The 16,019-nt window shown below is 58.9% G+C and overlaps 1 long non-coding RNA gene across 1 annotated transcript; it reads left to right on the forward strand.

The window, feature by feature from the left end:
* Nucleotides 1-11,615: 11,615 nt before the first annotated feature.
* Nucleotides 11,616-13,639, forward strand: LOC134475974 (uncharacterized). Its single transcript, XR_010047337.1, has 2 exons — nucleotides 11,616-11,746; nucleotides 13,444-13,639. It is a non-coding gene; the product is annotated as an uncharacterized LOC134475974 (long non-coding RNA).
* The last annotated feature ends 2,380 nt before the right edge of the window (nucleotides 13,640-16,019 follow it).

The following is a 16,019-nucleotide window of genomic DNA, read 5'->3' on the forward strand; positions in this document are numbered from 1 at the left end:
CCTGTCTTGCTCCAGAGCACATAATGGCTCCCTACTGCCTCCCGGCTGAGGCCCACCCCGCCTCTGCTCGCCAGTCAAGGTCTCATCCCGCGCCTCAACCTGTCTTTCCAGCCCGTGCGCTCACCTCTCCCCGCCAGCCAGGCCGCGCTTCCCCCAACACGCCTGCCTCAAACATTCCCGTCTCCACGCCTGCCCTCCCACCTGCAATGCCCTCGCCATCCCCGTCTCCCTGCTCTGTGCGGGCGCGGTGCCCAGCGCCCGGGGCTATTAACTCCTGAGATCTGGGGCCCAGTCGTGGGGAAATTGGGGCACTGCTTTCAGCCCCAAATAATGTCTATCATTAGCTCCCAAAGCCACCCAAACAAACAAACACACAGCTGGGAGTGGCGGTGTGCCTTTACGATCCCAGCGCTCTGGAAGGCGGAGGTCGGAGATGGCAAGTCCCGGCTCGGCCTGGACAGTGTGGAGATTTAGCAAGTCTGTGCCTCCAAATAAAAACGCACAGGCCCTGGGTTCAATGCTCAGGGGCTCCACACACTAAACAGTGCCTCTGCGCCACTTTCAAGAGAGTCTCCCCGTGCCCAGCCATCCCACCGGCCCCTTCAGAGTAAAAATTCTGCTTGACTCAGTCCTTGTTCCTAAGCGGCGGATCTTTATCATTCCTGTTGTACACGGGTGAGACTGGGCTCAGACAGGGCAAGGGCCTTGCTGGAGACCTTCACCAAGCCCTGGCCTGCTCCCATGATCCTTTCTTCCTCCCACAGCTTCACAGCATGAGTGGCCCCTAGCATGCTCCCGCCTCAGGGCCTTTGCATTTGCTGTTCCCTATGTCTGGAATGCGCTTCTCCCAAGCACTCCCTTACCCCACTCTTTGTCCCCATTCTGGCCTCTAAATTCAGCTCCGCACTCCCGCTCCTGCCCCAGTGTCCAGACCCCACCCCATCTTTCTCTAGCCCAGAGCTCAGTGCTACCCAAACTCGCCTGCATTCGCCCTCGCTCACTATGACATGTGCAGCCCCAGCCGCGAGGCCATGTCCCAGAGCTGCCATAGCCGGTACTCAGCAATCCTGGGATCACCCCAGCAAGGCCCACAGTGAGGACACATGGACAGGGGACTCCTGACCACCTGGGCCAGAGCAGCTCCCTGGGCTCACCATCCAGCTGTCCAGGTGTAAAGCTAAGCCGGCTCACAGGGACAGGAAACAGGGACATCATCCGCAGGACGGCGCAGCCTCAGGTCCCCCTGCAACTGCCAAGCTGGTGGAAAGGGCCCGCGTCCACTGGGCATCAGAGGTGACAGTGGCAGAGACGGTGTGTGTACCTAAGTGACAGTAACCATAGTGACACTGATTGACAGTTACTATGATGACACTGACAGTAACCATGACGATACTGATGGACAGTAACCATGACAACACTGATGGAGCACTTACTGTATGCGAGCACTGTGCCAGCCAGGGCCATCCTGGGGCCTGCCAGGCTGGGCTCTTACCACGATCTGTGGGGTGTGCACCCCTTAATCCCAACCAGCACAGAGACGTCACAGGCAGAGCTTAGACGGCAGATCTGTCCCTCCCACCTCACCCCGAAAACCTGGGCTGTCTTTCTCATCTGGGTGTTAAGGGCCCAAGATGTTAAGGGTTTGTTTTGGGGTTTTTTTTTGGGTGGGGGGGGTTACTGAAACGCTTCAAGTTTCCTGGGATCTTGTTAAAAATGCAGGTTCTAAAGGCAGGTATGATGGTGCATGCCAGTACTCTGGAAGGCTGATGCAGAAAGGTCCCAAATTTTTGAGCATAAGCTTGGCAAACCAGTGACAACTATCTCAAATTAAAAAAAAAAAAAAAAAAAAAAAAAAGAACTGAGAATACAGCAAAAAGAAAGAAAAAAAGGGAAACAGTGCAGGTCCTAGCTGAGAGATCTGTGGAAGAGGAGACAGGTTGCTAATAACCTCCCAGCCCGGGGCCTAAGCTAGGGGAGCCCCAGGCCTCACGATGGACAAGGGGAGCCGAGAGCCTCCTCCCACCTCTGCACCCACCGAGTGGGGCCAGCCTGGCCCTGCAGCTGGGTTCCTCTCCCAGCTCTTTCCTGTTCGTCCTGGGAATTCCCCACAAGCACACTGTCCTGCACCCAAAGACAGCCACACAAAGCTGGTCATTGTGGCGTTGTTTGTACAAATTGAAGTCACCTAAACGTCCACCCATAGGGACTGTTAGGTAGCCCGGAATCCACGGGCCATTCCAAATCACAGAGCGAAATTCAAACACATGCGACTTTTGACCCAGTGAGTCCACTTCTAGGAACACATCCTGAGGACACACTTGTGTGTGGCAGTGACAGTTACACAAGGCTGTGTTGCAATTGGCAGTGGCGAAAGCCCGAGGGTCACCTAAGTGTCCACCCGTAGGGAGCTGGTGTGTCAAATCGGGGCTCATTTCCCCAAGGGAGGACCACGACCTGCACAGGGGAGGAGGATTCTGCTCCTGAGCCAGGGCCACATCCTCACGGTCTCCACCAAGTCAAGGAGGGAGCAGAAGCACGCTGACCCGTAGGCTCCGCAGGAAAGCAGTCGGGAGGGTCCGGCACGCAGAAGGCCCTCAGTTCCACTCCTGGAACCACAGGGGAAAGAAGGGAGGGAGGGGAGGGGAAGGGAGGGGAGGGAGGGGAGGGGAGGGGAAGGGAGGAGAAGGGAGGGGAGGGAAGGGGAGGGAAGGGAGGGGAGGGAGGGGAAGGGAGGGGAGGGAAGGGGAGGGAAGGGAAGGGGAGGGGAGGGGAGGGGAGGGGAGGGGAGGGGAGGGGAGGGGAGGGGAGGAAAAGGGGTGAAATCCCACAACCCTGCCCCACCGCTGCGTCATCCACGGCAGGAATAAATGAAAGAGAAAGCTCCCGGGCGAGGGCACCCGCCCCACCAGGGGCTGGGAGGCGACACCGGTGCAGAGTTACCCCGAGAAGACAGGTGACCCCCCTCACCAAGTCTCTTCTTCACGCACGTGGGTGCAGAGAGACTGTCACCCAACTGAAAACACAGAAGCTGCTCCTCTTCACACAGCTGGGCATCGGTTCATCTCCTCCAGACAGTGGGGAGAGGCAGAGACACCGGGATGATCCCCGTCTCACAGGAGGGGAAACTGAGGCCCTGGAGATGCAGTCACCAGTCCCAGGTCTCACAGCAGAGGGAGGCAGATCTGGGGTTAGCACCCCACCCTCAGGCCTGACAAACCGAGTGGTCTCTACTTCGTGCTTTGCATTTGGGGCCCTGTTGGAAGCTGACACAATGAATCCCCCTCTCCACGCCCCTCTGAAACAACGCGCCACCTGCTCCCCAACCAGCGGCCTCTCCTGTCACCGCGGCAGCCCCTGCCGCTCCTGGCTGAGGGACCCAAGCGGGTGGATGGAAAACAGTGTCTGCCGTCAGGTAGAAGCAGGGAAAGTGTCCCAGAGAAGAGGACACCACAGAGACTTGTCACCAGAAAAATAAATGAATGATACAATAAAATAAAAACAATCATGACGGACACTTTGGAGCCGAATGTTCCAGGTGTGATCAGGGCATGAGGGACACACAGTGGCTTGTCCAGGTGAAGGGCGGGGCATCTGCACCTGGTCGCCCAGTGCCACCCAGACCGAGGGAGACAGAGACGGAGAGAATGAGCCTGAGTGGGCAGAGTGTCTTCAGGGGTCGGCTGGGGTGACAACACCGCGGAGGCCCAAGTTTGAAATTTTTTCAAAATAAGAAGCCCGGTGGTCGCCAGGGGCTGGGGTGGCGAAGGGGATTCACAGTGGAGGACACCAAGAGCTCTCGGGGTAAGGAACTGTCCGTTCTGGCTCCGGGTGTGAGTGGCGTTGCACAATGCTGAGTGTGTCACAAGTCAGATCTGGGCACCGAGCAGGTGAGACCTACTGTATGCAAATTGTGGGTCTGTAAAAGTGACTTTAAAAACAAGAGTTGGGAGAGACAAAAAACCCCAGCAGGCCGCACCCACTAGCTGCACACACGCTGCCCAGATCGCACACACAGGCCCCCTCGGGCTCTCAGCACACGGGGGTCCTGCCGAGCCGGCCTCACCTGGCCTGCGCCCCAGTGGTCCCCGGGATGCGGCCACCTGAGCCTGCCGCCCCCAGAGCCCTAGCCTGGCTTCTGTGTGACTCCTCCCAAGCCTCCTGGGCCCAGGTCCAGGCCTGGAAGGTCCCTCGCCTCTTTTGTTGGACACGAGGAAGCAGGACTGGTCCCCTGCATGACATCTGCAGCGCGGGGGTCGCCACAGAAGCTGGCCACCCTCATCAGGCCATCCTGTCACTACCGGGGCCCAGCCAGAGCTTCGGGAGCCCAGAGGAGCCCAGAGGAGCCCAGTTCCTTGCCAGAGGCTGGGCCGGGTCATCCCGAAGCTCAACTCCAAGCCCAGACCAGCCCATCCAACCACCTCCACGTCTCGGGTTGGAAGACGGAGGCCCAGCTGGCCGCTGAGCACCGGCCCTGGAGCCCTGGAGCCCCCAACTCTGCCTGGTGGCCTTGCCCACGCGTGGCTCCCACAGGCGTGGCTGTGGCCTGCTCTCCTCACCAGCGTGCCTGTCATCGCACTGTCCCCTCCCAGGTTTCCTCGGCTGCCACCCGGCCGTCCATCAGGGCAGAGGGCCGGATGCAGGCAGGCAGGCAGGCAGGCAGGGCCCCGCCCACCCCAGCACCCCGGGGAGCACCCACATGGCACCGAGCCACAGATTCTGCCCAGCCCACGAAACTCACCTCACCCAGAGCCTGTTTCAACTGCTCCAGCGCTGCCTGGCAGCCGCGGAGCCTCATTAAGTGATGCCAGCACCTCCTACACACGGCCCGAGAAGGAAAGGGGCACCGCCCGACAGCAGGCTCCCCGCCTGCCCGGCCGCCCCTGCCCGGACGCCCGGGACCCCCAGGTGGGCACAGAGAGGCCTGGGCAGGCCTCGCCCGGCTGGGCCCGGGGGCTGGCTCCGGGCACGCCCCGCCCGCGCCTGTCCCGGACAGGCCTGCATGGGCCCCGCGGAGTTGTTTAACCTCCTTAATTAACTGGCAGTGATTAAGAGGCCACCTTGGAAGGCCCTTGGGGCTTCCAGAAGGGCTGGGGGCCCGAAATTGGGGGCAGGGCCCCTCAGCCAGGGTGGCGGGCTCAGAGCCCCACGCCCAGCCCCAGTGCATTGGGAAAGGGTCTCCTGCCCAGGCCCGAAGGCTCGCTGGAACAAGCCCACCCTCGCACAGGGGCTGTGTGGCACTGAGTAAGTGGCCTCACCTCTCTGAGCCTCAGTTTCCAGGAAGGGAGAGGATGCAGGGTGGCAGCGAGGCTTGATTAATGACTGTTTGTGAGAAGGTCCCAGAGATGCCGCTGATAGCAGGCCGGCTATTATTCTGGGAAGGCATCGCGGAGTGTCTGAGCCCGTAATTACCGAGGATGAAAACAGCACGGAGCGAGGAGGCCTCGCCCAGCCTGCCCGGCCCCCTGCGCGCCTGCCCGCCTGCCCGCCTGCCCAGCAGGGCCCTCTTCAGGGCACAGGCCCCTGAGACAGGACCTGGGGGCCTGGGCCTTCTACGCCTCCTCCTGACCCCCACGTTCTTAAGCTACACCCGTCTGCCCATTTCTTGGCTCATTCGACGATTCACTTGTTCTACCTGTGTTTATCAACCACCTTGTGTGTGCCAGGAAGCCAGACACAGCAGAAAGCAAGCCACCAGTTCCTGCCTGCAGGAGCCCAGTCTCCTGGAGAGGTAGACAGTAAACAGGGAAAATCCAACAAGAAAGAGGAATGCTAAAAACAAACGACCAACATCAGGTGATGTGAAGGGAAGACTCGGGGGAACTTTCACTCAGGAACCCAGAGAGAGCCACTCAGAACAGGTGAGGTGACATTCACTCTGAGAACCAGAGGGGGGATGCAGCCACCCCCGGGAGAGTGTCCCAGGAAGAGGCAACGCCTGTGCAAAGGGCCTGGGGTAGGAAACCAGGATGTCAGAGGGGCTGCCTAGAAAGCAAAAAGGGCAGAGTCCTGGCCAAGTGGGGTACCAGGTCAGCAAGGTCCCCGGGGCTGCAGGCAGGAGCCCCCATTCCCTACTCAGGACCAAGGGCACCAGGGGAGGAACGGAGGCAAGACCCTCTCCGCAGCACCCACACAACACACTCTGCACAGACAGGCTGACGTGAAATTCCAGGGCTGGGGCTGGGGCTCGGTGGGAGAGCACCTCCCAGAAAAATCAGGGTCCAGGCTCCATCCCCAGCACCGCAAAACGAGGAAGGAAGGGAAGGTGAGGGCGGAGAAATAACATGGTTGCATAGAGCCTAGCGGTGCCCACCCTGTCGGTGTGCAGGGCACGTTCCCTTCGGGGCCCAGATCCCAGCTCCCTGCTGCTGAGCGGCCTCGGACCTCGGCTTCTCCTCCTGCATTCCTGCCCTGGTTGGGGACGGGTGCCCCTACACAGAGGGGGAGCAGGAACACTGACCCCAGGAAACCAGTGAGCAGGAACTGTCCGAGCCCCTGCTGGGTGCGGGACTGGACAGCCTACGGCAGCCCCTGCCTTGGGGTCCAGCTCTGCCCTTGAGAGCTGTGTGGCTTGGACAAATGCCTTGGTCTTTCTGGGCCTCAGTTTCCTCACCATGAACTACGATCCATCAGGGATGATACCTCCCGGGAGATGTTATCAGGATTAAGGCACAGAAGGCAGGAGAATCAAGGCCTGGCCCGGAGCCCTGCTCGGTCCCTGATGGTGCACCGACGTCCCCAGTCCCCTCTGTGAGCGTCCCACCCCACTGGCCCTGCTGCTCCCCAGGGCTGGGCTTCTCCACCCATCCCCACTCCAGGTCAGTCTGCCCTCTCGGTTCTGGCCCCCTCTAGCAGCAGAAGGATGGCTCCCATCACACATCCCCTCTGTGCAACCCAGGCCAGGGTCCACCCGAGGGTCTGAGCATCCCGGGCCTCCTGGCTCCTTTCCTACCTCCCACCCTGAGTTCCGGAAGTTCCTGGAGCAACTTGCAGGCCTCTGCGTTCCCCCGCCCTGCCCCTGCTCCCTGTGCATGTGGTGCCTCGCACCCGAATGCCCTTCCCCCCTGGGGAGACTCCAGGGCTCCCCAGGACTGTCTTACGCTGCTCCCAACCCGGCACCTGCTGGATGGACCCTCGAAGGCCCCCACTAGACAGTATCCTGGGGTCAGGCAGAAAGATCTCTTTTCTGCAGGCCTGGAAGGGATCAGGAGGAGGGCGAGGTTTGGCGATGAGACAGGGTGGGAGCCGGGGTCGGGCAGGCGCAGCAGTTCGGCTGAGTTCAGATGACAAGGTGAGTTGAGGATTCGGGGCGGGGCCGCCGAGTGGGGCAGCAGATGGGGCAGGACTGACGGGCGAGCTGAGTGGAAGTGGGGGGCGAGCTGAGGTGAGGCGAATTCGCTGGAGCTGAACTGGGGTGCAGGGAGCTGAGGGGAGGCGAGAGGGGAGCAGAGCTCGCCGAGGTGCATCTCACACTGAAGCGAGCTGCAAGCGGTGTGTGGCCGAGGTCACGAAGCCCAGCGGTGGACAAGAGGGCCGTGAAGGCAGAGCCCAGTTACACCTCAGCCCGTGACTGAGGCTTGCTGGGCTCGACGGAGGAGCTGAGTCCAATCAATTCAAGCTGAGTTTTGTATGAAATCAAATTGAGTTAAACCAACATTTCTGGGACCATGGTAGCGGGGTCGGGACCTGGATTCAACCCTAGTATTGCAAAAATAGAGAAAGCTGGTGTCTCCCAACGTTTTTATTATCCTCTCCAGGGGGTTTTTAAACATTCTTCTCCTAGTTGCCCCTTATGAAATATTAGAGCCACAAGCAGGTGGTTTACCTGATTGTGTTTTCTATAAATGCCTTAGTTTTATACAGAAAGATACCAAGAGTCGGTTTCCACCCTGTTGGCGTGACATCTCACACACACACACACACACACACACACACACACACACACAGGAGCGCGTGTGCGTGTGCATGTGCACACAAACGACTGGCCTGGAGGGTGCTGACCGGGGTTTGGGATTCTGCTGAACAGGAACCTGGACCAAGCAGTCTCTGACCAGCACTGTGGCAAAGTCCACCTTGGTTCCAATTCTTTTCCCTTCTCCCATGTCCCCTGTGATGTGGAAACATAAAAGGACCAGCAAGCACATAGCCCCGGGCTGTGACATACATGTCAGTGGGCTAAGTTTAGCCAAAGGAGGCCCATGGAACTGGAGGAGCCAGAAGAGGGGAACAGGAGGCAAAGTCAACCAGTCTCTATCGTGTTGAACCTTGGGGGACTTGGAGGACTGTTTGGGTGTCATCGGGAGGATGACGGGGGGGCGATGAGAAGGTTCTGGGCAGGAGTGGGATGTGCCAGAAGGGAAAGTCCGGGATGGTGTATCTGATTGGCCGAACTGAGTCACATGTCTATGCTCTAGCTGCAAGGGAGGCAGGACACAGGGTCTCATTCTCAGCTGCCTTTGAGAGAGGCAGACTCTCTACCTCGCACAGCAGAGAATCCTACACACACAGGAAGGAAGTTAGAAGGCTGGACAGTTGGGAAATATTCCCAAGTTCCATAGTAACAACAAAACATTAGGCTGGATGCTGCAAGGTTGGCTGAGTGAAGGAGAAAGATCTAGCCTCGGCCTATTGGGGCTGCCACACCCAAAGACACCCACAGCAGCCCCTCACAGGCAAAGCCACTCCCAGGTGCCCAGTCTGGACAGGGCCCCACAATCTCATGCCAGCTGAGGCTGATTTCCCAGCACACATTGCCTGCCTCCTTCAGCCACCAAAGGCTGTTCTGGGGCTCTTAGGGACACCCTCAACCCAGTGTGTACCTCCAAGAGCCCTCTTTTGGAGGACAGGTCCCAGAGCTAAATAGCCCCAGATGTTTGCTAGACAGGTGGCTCGTGACTTCACCTCTCTAAGCCTGTTTCTTCACCATGGAAAGGTTAAACCATCCTGCCTTACCTCCTTCCCACCTGCGACATTAGGATAACCTGGTCATCAGGGACACAAAGATCCCAGTGACCAAGCACCAAATGGGTACTTCCGCCCCACAGTCCTACCCAGTCTCCCTGTGGCTCACAACAGAGCCAGGACTCAGCCCCAGGTGGGCTGGGCTGACTGTGAGCTCAGCTCTTAACATGGGGCCACAGGGCCCGGGCATGCCACGGCCACTCAGTCCCTACTGCGTGCAGAGGACTGCACTGGGCACTCAATGCTGATTCACAGGCTTCATCCTCACTGCTGACCTCCAGGAACAGACAGCTCCCTGTCCAGGAGAGGAGACTGAGGCTCAGAGCGGTGGGGGCTGCCGGAGGACACACAGGCGGGAAGCCGGGATTGCACCCAAGTACCAAAAGTACCAAGTACCAAGTACCCTGTGCTTCCCACCATGCTGGCGGTCAGAATGAGCAGGGACTGTCACACCCTCAGCAGGGGCCACGTGCCTGGGCCTGCTCTGGTCCCTTCGTCCTCCTTAGCATCACCATGGCCTGTGAAGGGGACTTGATATCAGTCTCTTTTTCCAGATGAGGAAACCAAGTTTCGGAGAGCTGTGTGAGCTGGAGTCCGTTCACACAGCGGGTCAGGGGCAGAGCAGGGGTGAGCCCAGGTGAGCCAGCCCCCTGAAGAGCCACCCCAAGGCCCCACCTCTGCCACCCTGGCCCCATGCACAGCCCCTCAGCACCCAAAGGGCTTCCCACATAAATAAATGCTCACCACCAACTGTGAGTGCCAGCCTTCCAGGGAGCTTTAGTGTGACCTGCCTCGGTCACCCATTGGTGTGGCCCCCCAAGGGGACCCAGGACAGAACTCACCTTTCCTTGATGAGTCATCAGACCCCCCAGCCATGACCAGGTCCCCAGCCCTGGCCTCCTGTCTGGTGACCTCAGGCTGTATGGGGAGGGGACTAGGGACGGGGAAGCAGCGGCGACAGCTCCGTGGGATGGTGGGGTCCCCTCTGCCCGTCTGCTCCCAAAGGCAGCTTTGGCAATCAGAGGAGACAGCGGTTTTACCAAGAAAAGGAGGAAGAAAACACAGGCAGAGGGCAAGACGCAGGGGTGGCATGGGTGAATCAGCACAAAGTGGACGACTGAAGCCACTCGGGGATGCTGAGGAGCTGCCAGCTGAGAGGGTCAGGATCTGGGAAGGGCTGCTGGAGAGCACTGGACGGACCTCAGCTGGGAGGAGGATGTGAATGTTGGAAGCACCTGGGGCCAGTTCAGGTCTCCTCAGCTCCCCCCAGCAGCCTGCAAGGTGGGCATCTGCATCCTGCACAATGGGGCAGACACTGAGCAGGGCAAAGCATCTTACCCCGGGTCACACAGCATCTGAGCGGTAGGCTGGCATCTGAACCAATGTTTGCGACTCAGAGAAAGGGCTCGAAGCTCAGACTTTATGGTCAGATCTGGCTTCTAACCCAGGCTCCGCAGTTTAGAACGTGCCCTTGAGTGTGTCCCTGTCCCCTGGGCTTTTGTTTCTCTGTGTACGACAGACATAGCCGTACACAAACCTCACAGATCACTGCAGGGAATCTGTAGCAGCACAGAGACCTCTCCACCCAGAGGGGCTATCATGGGGCTAGCGCTGCAAGCCCCCCTTCATGCGCCTTTGCTGGGGCGCTCACCGCCTTAGAGAACAGATTTTCCAGCTGTGAAACTTCTCCTTAATTTGAACTAAACAAACCCTGCTTTCCGTGGAATCATCCCAGCCTGGCCTCAGGAGATCTCTCTGCCCCATAGGATGGACCAAAGCCATGAGCTTGTGGAGAGGAGCCCTCAGTCACTTGGCAAACGTGCTGAGGTCCTACTGTGTGCCTAGCTGTGAACTAAGCCCTGAGACACAGAAGTAAACAAAACTCGCAGGGTCCCTCCCATCACAGGGCTGACACTCTGCGGGGAGGGGCGAGACTGGCGTTGAAAATGTAAACCCCAAAGAAACACAACCGCTGGATAATCGCTTGTTTGGGAAATTTCAATCCAGATACATCCAAATAACAGAACATGCAGGATAGATTTCCCTGGTTATCCATTCTTCACATGACGTCACTATATAGGTCAGATGAATTTCCTTCCCCCCAAAACCCTCGCAGGCTCCCGCTGTCCTCAGGATCCATGGACAAGGCCTTCACCCCTCCACCAGAGCTCAGTGTGGCCTGGGGCCTGTGCCTCTGCCTGGCCACCTGTGTGGCTTCCTCACCGTCCCTCGGATGTGTCCAGACCTCAGCTCTCAGGCTACCGCGCCGAGGGGAACCCACCTGAAGGTCCCCTCTCCTCCTGAGGACGGTCCCATCCCTCCAAATACCGACTTAGTTCTCCTGGCCTCCTTCCCTCAGTCCCTGCAAAAATCCACACCAAACGGAAAGCAAAATAGCTAGGAAAGAACATGAATCATTTGTTTACAGGCGCTAATTAATTACTAAGCCCAAAAGCTTGATTTCCAGTCTTCCCTTTTTCCCCTCTTTGCCCTTTGAGAATGTTTGGAATCCACATTGTTTCTCAATGCAAAAGTATGTCAGGTTTATTTTTAGCACACGCACATGATGGCTGAGACTGTTATTCATCCCCCTCCCGCGTCAGTGGGGAGCCAGCGCGGGCTGCTCCGAGCTCCTCAGATGTGGCTCCTTGGAGTCCAGCTGCTCAGCCGTGGCCCTTGGGGTCAGTGTGACCCAAGCTGGAGCCAATGCTGGGGAGGGGCCGGTCATCCATCCAGGCTGCAGTTCATCCTCCAGACCAGGGGCGGCGCTGTGGAGTAGAGGCAACAGGTAAAGCCCTTGGTCCCAGGCCTGCTAAGCGAAGTCCTCCTTCCTGGACAGCAAGTGGGTAGTGGGAGTATTTCAGCATCTTGACCCAGGGTGGCTTCTCTTACAAGAGGAGGAGCTGGGGAAACGTCTTCCACCAGGATGAGTCGTGCTCTGACCCGCTGATCACAAAGCCTTCTGAGCTCCCCTCTGCCCCCACATCTCACCCCCAGCCCACAGGGTCAGGCCACCCTGGCAGCCAGGCTGAGGGGCAGGGACACCATTGACGTGGGAGCTCTTGTATTTCTTCCAGCACAGCTGCTTCCAAGCCCTTAAACCTTGGGGAATCCATTTCCATCCAGATGGGGCCCAGTAGCTACAGGACTCAACCTCGGGCCTCCTGGGGGGCATCAGAAAGGAGCCATCTCTAGCAGACTCTTGCCCAGCGTGAGGGTGATGGCACAGCTGTGGAGCCAGAGGCCATCGGCCAAGTGGGCAGGGACTCTGTCTGCCACGGCCTCTCTTGTCCCCAGCGCTTGGATCCTGGGTGCTTGGGAAAGACTTATTAGCGACTGAGACCCAAGCTCTAGGCTTGCTGTGCTGCACGGTGCTCTCCCATCTTGCAGATGGCTAACACCTCAGCAGGCAGCAGGCCGGTGACTGGGATCATGTCCCGTCGAGTGGGGACAGCCACCCCTCAGCCCCAGCACTCAGGACAGGGAGCCCAAGGATCCTGCACCTTCTCATCCCTCAGGAGGAGCCAGAATCCTGGGTGTCTGTTTACAACATCCCGATCTTCGGTGTCGGCAATGCATTTTATCTTTCAGCCAAAGCACCCCACGCACCAAACCCAAGCTATCTCAAGCTCGGCCTGGCCCAGGGGTCACCAGTGGGAGCCCCCGGGTGGCTGCGTCTGGGGCTTGCCAGGCTGTGGAGGCCTGGGCCAGGGACCTGGGATGGTACAGGCAGCGCCTGCCTCGCCTGGCCCGGCTGTGTGGGAGTAACTATTATCCCAGCTTAGGGAGGGCGGGGCAGGACTCGTCCAAGCGGAGCAGAAGAGCAGAGCAGAGGGCTGTGGGCCGGCCGGCCGGTGGAGCTTTGCTTTCCACTTAATTAAGGAAGCGGATAAGAATCTAGGCGGAGCGTGGAGATAGGTGGGGAATGAGTTAGCAAACTGTGGCTGTTGATTGTATCTATTGTCAAAAGCCCAGATATAATATCAGATTAGTACACTTTGTGTGCCTATTATAACACCGTGTCATTATGGGCCCTGTCGTCACTGAGGCCCAGAGGCCCCTTCCCTCCCTGACTCTGCCGGTCCAGGCACGGCACCTCAGCCACACTCGCTCTCCACCAGGACCGGCCCACGCCCTGATCAGGCCGGCACTGTATGCCTGCCGCGGGGGCCAGGCAGGCCTGCTCGGCCACTGAGGGACAGCATCGAGGAGGCGCGGCCCTGTCCCCTGAGCACTTGGTCAGGGGAGGAAGGTTGACAGTAAATCCGGAAGCAAACAAAACAAGCAGAGGTTGGGGGAAGCCAGGGGAGAGCAGGGTGCAGGGCGTGGGTGGGGCTGGCAGCCAGGCCGTGCAGGGGCTCCAGGGAGCCCGTGCCCACCAGCGCCCAAAGGTGGGCAGCGGCTGGTCCGGGCTCCACTCCCGAGCAGCAGCCAGGACGGGGACTTGGGTGATGGTGACCAACTTGGCCACTTTTGTCTCCCCAGTGCAGGCTGTCCAGGGAGTGTCATGAACAAAACAGACCGCAGTCCCCGCACCGAGGAAGACGTCACTCCAAGAAGGGTATTAAATAAGATTTTTTGCTACCAGGAATCCAACTCAGCACCTTGCACTTGCCAAGCAGGTGCTGTGCCACTGAGCTAGGTCCCTGGCCCCGTTCAATAAATTTGAAAGCAGCATATAGCTGGGCATGATGGTGCATGCGTATGATCCCAGCACTTGGGAAGCTGAGGCAGGAAGATTGCGCCGAGTTCTAGGCCACCCGAGGCTGCATAATGAGATCCTGTCTCCAAATAAAAATAAAAGCAGCATATAATAGGACGGTTGGATGACAGTGAAAGTACAATTTCAGCAGGGAAACATTAGACACTTTCCAGAAGGGCTGACATTGAGATGAGATTGAACATGGCAAACCCAGGTGTATGAAAGAGCTCAGCCGGGGAGCAGGAAAAGCAAGTTCAAAGGCCCTGGGGTTCCACCATGCAGGGTATGTTAGGCAACAGCACAGAGCTTAGGGTGTCTGGGGCAAAGTGAGCAAAGGAGACAGAATGGGACAGGAGGCCACACGGGCCCTGGGACCCAGACAGGAGGGGCCTTGTGACCTTGAAAGGGCTTTGTGTCTCCTCCGAGGCAGGAACCAAGGAAGGTTCTAGACAGAAGGGTGGAATCTGATTCCACTCCTCATAAGCCACCATAGCTGCCTGGGAGGAAGAGGGACCTGTGGGGTGGGGGGCTCCTGGAGGGGTCCAGGTGGAGAAAGGCTGGGAACCCGGATGTGCACGTGGAGGGGGACGCTGGCTGGCAGGAGGATCTGTCCTACAGGGAGACCTGGCAGGGCCCCTGGCCATGACTGGACACGGAGCTTCAGATGATCAAGGGGCCACCTGAGACTGGCTGAGCACTGTCAGGATGTGGCCGCCATTCTGGAGAGCCGAAGGCTCTGGGGACCTGGCACTGGGGCTGCCCGCTGCCACCCCAGAGGTCCCTGCTGACCCCAGCTGGCCTCTCTTGGTCGGGCCAAGCAGGGGAAATGAGGATTCGGCTCCACCCAGGCCTCCAGGCAGGAAAGGGGTGCCCAGGGCCTTGCGGCAGGATGACACAACCCTTAATAATTTCTCCGCTGTTTTGCAATGGATTCCTTTTATCGACGGGCAAAGGGAGAAGGGTTTTGCAATTGCTGCACCGGGTGATCGTGGCTAATGCCACACACTTCCTACCCATGGAGGACTGAGTCCCAAGCAGGCCTCCCAGGCGGCACACAGGCCTTGGAGTCTCAGCTCCTCCACCTGGCTGGTGACCCCGGGCAAACCACTGCCCGTCTCCGGACCTCATCCAGCTCTCTGCAAAAAAAGAACAATTAGAGGAATCATTTTAAAATCACTTAACAACTGGTACCCAACAGCCCAGTTGGCATTTGTGGAGCATTTACTTTCTCTATTCCTGGCCTAGGCCAAGCATCTTCCATGCTTCATCTCAGTTAGTCTGCACATCAGTCTTTAAACTGTCATTTTCCCATATCACAAATGGGTAAACTGAGGCTTAGAAAGAAAAACTGCTCAGGTCCCCCAGCCCATCAGGGGTGAAGAAGGGACTTAGACCCAGGCCTGTCTCACTAAACCTTAACCCTCCACTTGGCAGGAAGGCCCCTCATCTGGAATTTAAAATGACCAGCAGAAGGTGACCAGGGCGCCTGGAGGGTACACAGACCCCGATGGCCATGACCATAAGCAGAGGGCCGCCATTGGCACTCAGAGCTGTGGTCAGTACACCAACTGTCCCAGCCTCCCGTCCCTGCTGCCCAGCCCCACAAGGCACACACAGGACAAGGGCTTTAGAATCACCGGCTGCACTGCCTGCTGTGACCTGGGGTAAATGTCTCCCTCCTGCCCCCGGGGACCAATCCCACCCCCTGCAAGTCGTTTATAGGTCACTGAAGGCCCGGGGCCCAGGGCGACCCAGGGTGCAGGCCCCTCAGGACAGACTTCAGACAGTGGCGTCTCCACCTCATGATGGGTGAAGCAGATGGGCCGACCGACGCGCAGGCCCGAAAGGGACTCGTGCAAGGCCTTCAGACACAGCCTGGGCCCGGCCTCCATGCTCACCCGAGAGGGCGCCTGCCCGCTGGAGCCCGGGTGAAAGGCCTTCCTCACAAAGCCCATCGCTGTGCCTGTCTGCACCCATCTGTCTCTCCCACGTGTCTGTCCCTGTCCCTCTGGGCCCTGTGTCCCCTTTCCCTGTGTCTCTCTTCCCGTGTGTGTCTCTGCCTGGTCTCCAGCCCCCTGCTGTCCCCAGCCCTGGGCCTCCTTCCCGGCTCTCTGACCACTGCCTGAGGTGGAGGTCCAGCAGACTAACCCTGGCCCTGCCCCGCCTCCCACCCCCTCCCAGCACTCAGGGCTCCCAGAAAAGGAGGACGGAGGGGCATCCACAGCCCCGGGATCTGCAAAGTGCCCCCCTCCCCGGGATCCCCTCAGTGGGCAGAGTGGACCCTGCCTGTGGCTTTCAGTGACTTAAGTCACTTCTCCAAGCCACACGTGGCCCTCTGTCCCTGGGAAAGGGTTGACAG

This window comes from Cavia porcellus, unplaced genomic scaffold (genome assembly GCF_034190915.1).
Source record: "Cavia porcellus strain 051 isolate PalLab524CR breed Dunkin Hartley unplaced genomic scaffold, mCavPor4.1 scaffold_5, whole genome shotgun sequence".
In the NCBI taxonomy this organism is placed as follows: Eukaryota; Metazoa; Chordata; class Mammalia; order Rodentia; family Caviidae; genus Cavia; species Cavia porcellus.